The 9,003-nt window shown below is 42.8% G+C and overlaps 1 protein-coding gene across 2 annotated transcripts in view; it reads right to left on the bottom strand.

Annotated features, from left to right (window-relative positions):
* cdk14 (cyclin dependent kinase 14) overlaps window positions 1–9,003 on the bottom strand; it is a 433,611-nt gene that overhangs the window by 12,871 nt on the left and 411,737 nt on the right. The window lies entirely within an intron of this gene.

Below are 9,003 nucleotides of genomic sequence, written 5' to 3'. Positions count from 1 at the left end.
GTAGTACCTGGTACCAGTTACTATTTTAGTACGTACTCGGTCGGGGTTCCAAGCGAGCTGATTCGTGCCGAAAATGTGATGTAAACCGATTGCAGGCCACTGATTGGACAGGGAGCGACGACACATGAGAGCGATTCCTTCACAAAAACCAAACCCGCCATTTAAAAAAAAAAAAAAAACTGGGCACAGCGACCGTGCGCCCGCCTTGCTATGACAACTCCACCCATGATGAGGTGGTACTCAATTGTAATGGAAAACAACCAAAACCAAGTCGAGCCGAGTAGAATCGAGCCAGTAGGTTCGATTCAACTCGGCTACTCGGCTGCTAGTGGAACAGCGCCATTAGCCAGTCTGACTCTGCTCCCCGGCCAATAAGCTCACAAGCTAGCAAACTTAGCTAGTCCGAATCGGTGTCTCCTGCCGTCTGTGGTTCAGGATCGGAGTTGGGCTCAAACACATACGGTCGTATAACATCACTCTCAGAGTCCCGGTTTCACAGGTCCCGCAGGGTTTTAGTCCAAATTTGCTCGTCTGATGGGCTCATTTCAGCGCCGACTGTTTTATCAACCCGACACAATACAATGCTGATTTTGTCTCTGATTCAGGATCGGGCTCAAACATGTACGGTCGTATCACACTCATCACACTCCGCAGTAGCCATGACAGTCATACATAATATAGATCTATATAAGATGATAATTCCTGTTTACCTGGTTACTTGCTTGTGATTGGCCTGAACATATGTCACTCAGAAAACAGTCAGCCAATCAGTGGAGAGGTGCTGATTCTCTCTTCTGATTGGCTACACGAACCAGCTGCCAGAGCTCCAGGAGAAAGGCAAGAGAGAGGAACTGTGAAACTATATTTAGCAGACCACAGGTACTCGAAACCACAAATACATCTTGCAGGAAGATCAACAGTTAAAATAAAACCCTGGAAAAGTGTACAGCATGGGGCCTTTAAGTCAATTCTTAGAGCGAGGCTCGGTAATTATGGGCCCAGAATTCTTGTGTTTAAATAAAAAGTTTTAAGGACCATAAAATTAAAAAACAAACAAAAAACTAGTGACTGCCTCTGGAGGCCCTCAGGATCTATATTTTCTCCACTATGGTACATTAGGATGTGACTGATGTGGAAGAACAGAGTGACTCAGGTCTAGTTTGATAGAGGCTGCCAGCAGTGTTAGAAACCATGCGGGTGCAGAAACAGAGATATCTGTGGGTGTGAAATCACCTGCATATGAAAGCACCACTCTTTGAAAGCTGTTGATCCTCTTTGCCAGTACTGTCGACTAGGCTGGATCAGGCTGAAAAAGCACACATCTATGAACAATCCTGTCTCTTAAAACTATCAAACAACATGGGTTGATGACACCTTTGCAGCAGAAAAGCACATTCCTTTGTCATTGGGTGCAGTAAATGCCTCTTCATGTTTTTCCATAGGGAAACCACAATGAGGTCCTGGGGAAGGCCAAGCAGAAGAAAGCGCCTGCTTGTGCCATTCAGCCCACTGTTACAGAGAGTGGCAGACCAGCCTCATCAAGGCTGGCAACCGGGAGATGTTTTAGAAGAAAGGCTTTGTGTCTTTATCTAAACACTCATCCTACAAGCAGCTTTCACCACATCTGACACATTTGATGATGAGAGTGTTGCACAAAAAAGGAGTGTGAAGGAAACAGGGATCTATTCATTGGCAGACAGCATGCAACTACCAACACAGTTTGGGAGGGGGACGATTCTTGGTGAAGTCAGACTCAGCAGACTATATGTGTGAGTATTTGCTAGTGTCTGTGTGGGTTTTAGAAAGCTGACATTGATATTTTTTTTACTTGAGGCTGCCAATAGCCAATACTCAATATTTTCCAATTTCCCAAGCTGCATGCCAACAAGTGGTCAGTGTTAATACCCTGTGTCAATACTATGTTATTGAAAATAAAATGTTGGAGAAAAAAGGTGTGTGCACTATAGGGTTGATTGATATTGGTTTTGAAAGCTGATTACACCCTCTCAGCAACATTCATCATTTCTTTTCATTTTCTTTCTTTTTAGGGTCCGAGCACTGTCCCAGTGCAAAGCCCTATTGTTTTTGTAAGGTTTCTTTTTAGGGCCCTCGCCTCTCTGGAAGAGGGCCCTATTGTTTTTGTACTGTTTCTTTTTAGGGCCCGAGCACTGTCCCAGTGCGAAGCCCTATTGTATTTGCTTCGTTTTTTTTTTTCTTCATTATTATTATTACGCCACTTTGAGCCTTAATTTGACCCCCTAAACATGCTCAAAAACTCACCAAATTCGGCACGCACACCAGGTCCGGCGAAAAATTCGATAAAATCAAAAATCGGAACCCCCCGGTGCAAAAATGGGCTCGGTAGCGCCACCTAGGGACGCAAATTTTATGCTTTTATCACAAAATGAACGATTGTTGTGATATATTGAGCTAAGCCGCCCCACTATATAAATAAAATAAATCTTTTTTTGTAAACACAATGGCATTTGCAAACAAAAAGGCAGTCATATTTCCTCTCAGACATCCCTTAATATGCCTAGGTAACCTAAAACATGGCACCTCTAGTCGTCAGGTCCATCCATGAAGTTAGGCCGCCTGCCTCTGACAGAGTCCTGGTGCCACAGCATCACAGCTTTGCCCAGATCAGACTCATTGATGTCTGGGGAGCAGAGTTGGACCATCAGGAGATCTGACAGTGTGTCCCAGACAGTGCGTTGCGTGTCGTCCTTCTGAGCTGGCTAGGCTAAACCTGGACTAACCTCACAACATGTGACGCGAGGTCGGGGGAGCTATTTAAGTGTGACACACAACAAACAGATCACTAGCGCTAGCCGACGGGCTACAGGGAGCTACTGAAGTGCGAGACACAAACATCACCAGTCAAGCGCTAACGTTAGCTACCGTATGAATTTAAAGCCACCTCTTGCATAATTTATTGCATGACTTGGTGCCAATATTTCCCCACCCCGTGACAGGTAGACCTCCAAAATTAACTCGCCAACGGAATATTTTAGGCGCATTTGGGGAGTGGCAACCGCTAGTTTACAGCACTGCTCAGAGCTGTGAAAACTTACATTTTCATACTTCTGCAAGTGACTTGCTCACACTAACGTTTTGAGACCCGCATGAGCGCAACATGCAGCTTTGAACCAATCGCGTACACCCTAAGGGGTGGCAAATGCAGTCAGGATCATTGATTGGCTATTAACGCTGACACAGGTCCTGGTGTCCTTCTCGCACATATTTTTTTGTTTTAATAGTTCTTTCATTAAATGAACTGTAAAGAAAAAATCAGCATTAATGGAAAAGTCATAATATATTGAAGGGATGATGAAAAAAATTACTACCAATTAAAATTGTGTTAGTTACCTTTTACTACCTTTTATTTACTACTTTTTACTACCTTTAACAACCTCACGGATACCCTGTTTCTTCTCCATGGTATTTATGTATTTATTTATTACAATTTGTGGTAATTTCATGATAGAATTTTTCTTGCATTTTTTTTTTTTTTTGAGTAATTTTGTACTAATTTTGATTCATTCATTCATTTCCAAAACTGGGTTGCGGTGGGAGCAACCTGAAGTCAGTCCAGATGGTCTTATACATGGCCACATCCACCAACACCTCCTGGAGAATCCCAAGGCGTTACAAGATCAGCCAGGATACATAATCCCCCCAGCGTGTCCTGGGTCTGCCCGAGGGTCTCTGCCCAGGTGGTCATGCTGGGAACACCTTCACTGGGAGGCGCCCAGGAGACATCATGACGAGATGCCGGAACCACCTCAGTTGGCTCCTTTCAATGTGGAGGAGCAGCAGCTCTCTTCGGAGCTTCTTGTGGATGTTGGAGCTCCTTAACCTATCCCTAATGGTGCACCCAGCCACCCTGTAAAGGAAACTCATTTCTCCCGCTTTTATCCGAGATCTAATTCTTTTGGTTGCTACCCACAGCTCGTGACCATAGGTAAGGGTTGGAACAAAGATCAACCAGTAAATCAACAGCCTTGCCATCTGGCTTAGCTCCCTCATCGCCACCATGGTCCAGTAAAGTAGGAATAAACTAATGCGTCATCTACATAAAGCGATATGGAGTGTGATGTTGTACATAATGGGGGAAATTTGTGGACAGTTTCTAATGAATTGTGCAATCGGTTCAATGGATACATCAAAAATGAAAGGGGATAAAGGATCTCCTTACCATGTGCCCCTTCCTATGTCAAATAAATCTGAAAAGACTCCTTCCACACACATTCTAGCTGATAGATTGGCATACAATGTTTGAATCATTTTAATAAAATTATTTCCAAAGTTAAATTCTTTTAAAACCCTCTAAAGATAGGGCCATTCAAGGTGATCAAATACCTTTTCAGCGTCAAGAAATAACAAGCTACAAGCAGGCGGAATTTTGTGTGTTGCAGTAAGTATGTGTAGAAGCCAGCGTAGGTTTTCAGATGCGACACGTCCCCTGATAAATCCCGTTTGATCTGGGTTTATAATTTTATCCAGTGGCAGCTGGTATAAATGAGCTAGCAGGGCTAAGCCCTCCCTACATTATACAATAAAGAAGAGAAAATTATTGTCTAAATAACATACAAAAGATTGTTAGAGATTTTAGTGAAACCTAGAGAGGCAAATAAGGCACCAAATAATTACAAAACACAGGATATCGCTAAATGGGCTAATTTTATGCAGCCCAAGCACATCAAATCTGCTCTTATTCATTTTCCGAGTGTAAATGATTAACAAGTATCATGTCCCGCCCTTGTCTGATGATTTGGGCAGAGATGTTACTGTTTGGGTTAATTTCATCCAGCCCATTGGCCGATAACTTCTGACCAATCAGCAGCGGGTTGACGCTGGGTAAATGATTGACAGGTGTCATTTCATGCCCCCCACGGTTTTCTCATCATTTTGGGCTGATTTTATTTAGCCCAAGACCGCTGTTTTAGACCAATGACAGGAGCCAAGGGTACGTTACTGTATGTGAGAAAATGGCGGGCGCTATCAATCTGAAATCTGCAATCTGGTTTGAAAAAAAGGACTGGCTAAAGACTAGCCTAGCTAAGAAATCGCTTTTCTGTTTCCCATTTTTGCTTTTTGGAGGAGACACGGCTTGGACCCAGCAAGGAAATGTGGATTTAAAATTTTTAAGTGATAAAATTAGGAAACATGAAAGCAGCACAAGTCACATCGGGAACAGCATTAAACTATCCATGCTGGTAAAGTTAACATCGCCTGTCAGCTGGATAAAGGTCACTGGATTGCTGTACAGAGACATCACGAGCTGGTGAGGAAAAACAGACATTCGCTGTCCAGGATTATGGACTGTTTAAAATTTTGTGGGCACACAAACTACCTCTGCGGGGATCATACGAATTTCCCACTTCAGTCCAACATGGCATATTTCTGGACCTGGTTGACCAGTTTTCTTTTTTTGACAGCCAGTTAGCTGACCACTTGTCAAGCACACAGGTTGTACACGTCCAAGACTAGCCAAAATGAGCTACTTGACTGTCAACAGACAACTGATGTGGCGTGTGTGAGTTAGTGGACAGAACTGCGGTGGGATTTGAAAAACTCTTAAAGGAAAAGCTCCAGCCACATAAACTTGAAAACAAACTAATTGCACAGATCTATGGTGGAGCAGCTGTAATGAGCGGCACAGCATCTGGCTTCCAAGCCAGGTTAAAAGAGACGTTCCCTCATGCACAGAACTATGGTCCTGGATAAAGTGTGTGGCGCGAGGATCCCAGCGGCAGGACAGACAAGGTGGAACTTTAAAAGCCGCACCGTGCACACCGTGTTTGAGCACCACGACACCTCGAAACAGTACTTTGAAAAAATACGGAATGATCAGTCAATGTCAATGTCAATGTCAGCTTTATTTATATGGCACATTTAAAATAGCCTCCCAAAGTGCTTTACAGTAAAATGAGCAAAAACAGGAAAAACAACAAAAAGCAATAAAAACAATAAAAGCAGTAAAAAAAAAAAAACAATAAAAACAAAACAATAATACAGTGAACATAACAGATAAAAGACCCAACAGAGGTGGCTATACTCAGCCAAAGGCCAGAGTAAACAAGTGCGACTTCATAAGTTTTTTAAAAGTTAAGAGGCTATTGGCAGTCCGCACAGTGAGAGGCAATGCGTTTTTGAGAACAATCAAGGAACGTCCAAGACCATCTGACACACTGACGTAAGGGCTCTGGAGGGCTGATGCAGTTTAATAAGGTCAGACAGGTGTTCCGGGGCCAGGCCATTCAGAGACTTAAAAACAAATAAAAGATTCTTAAAATCAATCCTGTACCTAACCGAAGCCAGTGAAGGGAATTGAGCAACGGAGTTATGTGCGCACGTTTCTTAGTCCCAGTTAGGAGATGAGCTGCTGCATTCTGAACAAGCTGCAGGCGGTTCAGCTCTGACTGGCCAATACCGACGTACAGGGAGTTACAATAATCTAAGCAAGATGTAATAAAAGCATGGATCACTTTTTCAAGATCTTTCTGGCTTAGATAAGGTTTAACTTTGGCTAGAAGCCTCAGCTGAAAAAAGCTAGACTTGACCACTGAGCTGACTTGTTTGTCTAATTTGAAAGCACCATCAATAATCACCGCAAGATTCCTAGCAAGGGATCCTATGTAAGGTGCTAGTGGGCCAAGGGAGCTGGCAAGGGCCTGAACCAGGTCAGGGCGACAGGACAGGACAACCACATTTTTGTTTTCATTTAATTTTAAGACGTTTAAGTCCATCCATGTTTTAATGTCACTCATGCAGTTAAGTGCAGCCTGGAGAGAATCTTTGGAAGGGACCTTTAACGGCAAATATACCTGCACATCATCAACGAAGCAGTGAAAAGGAATACCATGCTTCCTAAAAATCGACCCCAGGGGTAGCATATAAAGGGAAAACAGTAGAGGGCCAAAAACTGACCCCTGGGGGACCCCACAGGTCAGAGGGGCCACTGAGGAGGAAAACTGCCCCATGTGCACAGAGAAGGATCTGTCTGAAAGGTAAAGGCATGTGGGCTTGTCAATCTAGCAAGCCCACAGCTTGTGCACATTGCTACAGGATGTCAACTTTCTTTTCTTTTTGTCGTTTTTTTTCACCCAGCTCTCCTGCACGTTGATGTCCTGTACAGCATCCTTCAGAAACGCCACATAGATCCTCTCACAACTAGACAGGCCCTAGAGAATTTTTTCCGCTCCATAAATGAACTGAAGGACAAGCTGACCAGAGATGACACAAAGCCAAATCCAGATGCAGACACGTCTGCTGCTGCTGCTGCTGCTGCTGCTGCTGCTGCTGCTGCTGCAACACCACGCCGTTTCAGTGGCCTCACAGGGCTGTGAAATAATGATTGAGCAATCAAAGGCTCACTTTGAGAAGGCCCGACACTTGCAGTCTTTTGAACTTATTGACCCTGAACTGTTCCCTATGTTCAAGACCAGTTTCCCTCAGAAGCAGCTGGACATCACAAGTGAAAGTTTCCCGATGAGCTGCAAAGAGAAACTGAAAGGTGAGCTGATGATGATGTACAGCTGTGCGGAGTTTGCAGGGTTGAAGTCTGCTATGTCAGTTTTGAGGATGCTCACTGAAAACAACCTTCAGAGCACTTTTTCTGAAACTTTGAAATTAACACAAATAACTATCACAACCTCAATGACATCAGCGGAGTCAGAGAGGTGTTTCAGTACACTCAAATGGATTAAATATTTTCTCCGAAGAAGGATGGGACAGGGCAGACTAAATGCATTGGCTATGCTGTCTATCCAGCAGGAGTTCATCCGAAAATCACCAGACTTAAATGACAGGGTGATAAACATGTTTGCATCCCAGAAGGGCTGTCGATGTGAGCTTGTTTTCAAATAGCTCCAGCTTACAAATTGTTTAAAGGACAGCAACGATCCTGTCAGGCCCCTGTAATGTAAATTGTTTTGCTGTTGTTAATTGTTTTGTTCCGGGCGTGTTTGACAAGAATTGTTGCAAAGTGGCTGTGTATGTGTGTGAGAGAGAGAGAGAGAGAGAGAGAGATAGATGAATTGAACTGAACTGAGAGAGAGATACAAATAAAGTAGTTTTTGATCAGATCTTTCCTTGTGTTAAACACAGTTTGTGTGTACTTAATGCACAGTGTTTGTGTAGTTGCTATAATTTTGTTTCAATCAGATGGGATATTACTTTTACTGCTGTGTTAACTATTTAATGGGTATAACTTATTTGTTAGCCCACCCAACCAATTACACCACCAGCCGCCACTGATTTTATCAGCCACTGTCTCAAGTCTACTGGCTAAGACTTTAGAAAATATCTTAAGATCAGCATTTATCAATGAAATTGGATGATGGTTGGCAGAGTCTAGGGGGTCTTTACCAGATTTTGGGTATAACTGTAATCAGGGCTGTGTTTAAATCCCTTTGAAACATTCCATTTTCAATAGTGTAGTTTATTGTTTCTAGCCATATTGGTCCCAGTATATCCTATAGGGCTAAATAGAGTTCCACTGGTATACCATCTATGCCTTATGTACGACCCTTATTTGTAGCTCTGACTGCTTTAAGTAACTCAACTAGTGATATGGGAGAATGGGAGAAGCCCAGACCATTAAAAAAAATTTGGTGAAGTCCTCTTCAGAAGGGGTTGAATCACTTGTAATCAGTTTTTTAAAGCAATTTTTGAATGTCTTGTTTATTTTCTCTTTTGAGGACACTACTCCATATTCATCACTTCTGATTGCTGGTATAGAAAATTTTAGCCTCCTGTTGTTTGAGAGTTAATGTCAAAAGATGGCTTGGCTTGCTGCCTTCTGCATAGTACTTATGTTTGGTAATATGAATCATATATTCTGCCCTGTGTCTTAATAAATCATTTAATTCTGCTTGTTTTATTTTTAGCTCGATTTCCTTTATTACAGTGTATCTTTTTTAAGATCATTCTCCAAAATAGCACGTTGTTTTTCTAGAGTTATAGTCTTTTGGAGCCGGCTTCTATGTAATTGTGAGC

Source organism: Myripristis murdjan, chromosome 16, assembly GCF_902150065.1.
Source record: "Myripristis murdjan chromosome 16, fMyrMur1.1, whole genome shotgun sequence".
NCBI lineage: Eukaryota > Metazoa > Chordata > Actinopteri > Holocentriformes > Holocentridae > Myripristis > Myripristis murdjan.
The sequence above is the reverse complement of the archived record's forward strand: the minus strand, read 5'-3'. Positions and strand labels throughout refer to the sequence as shown.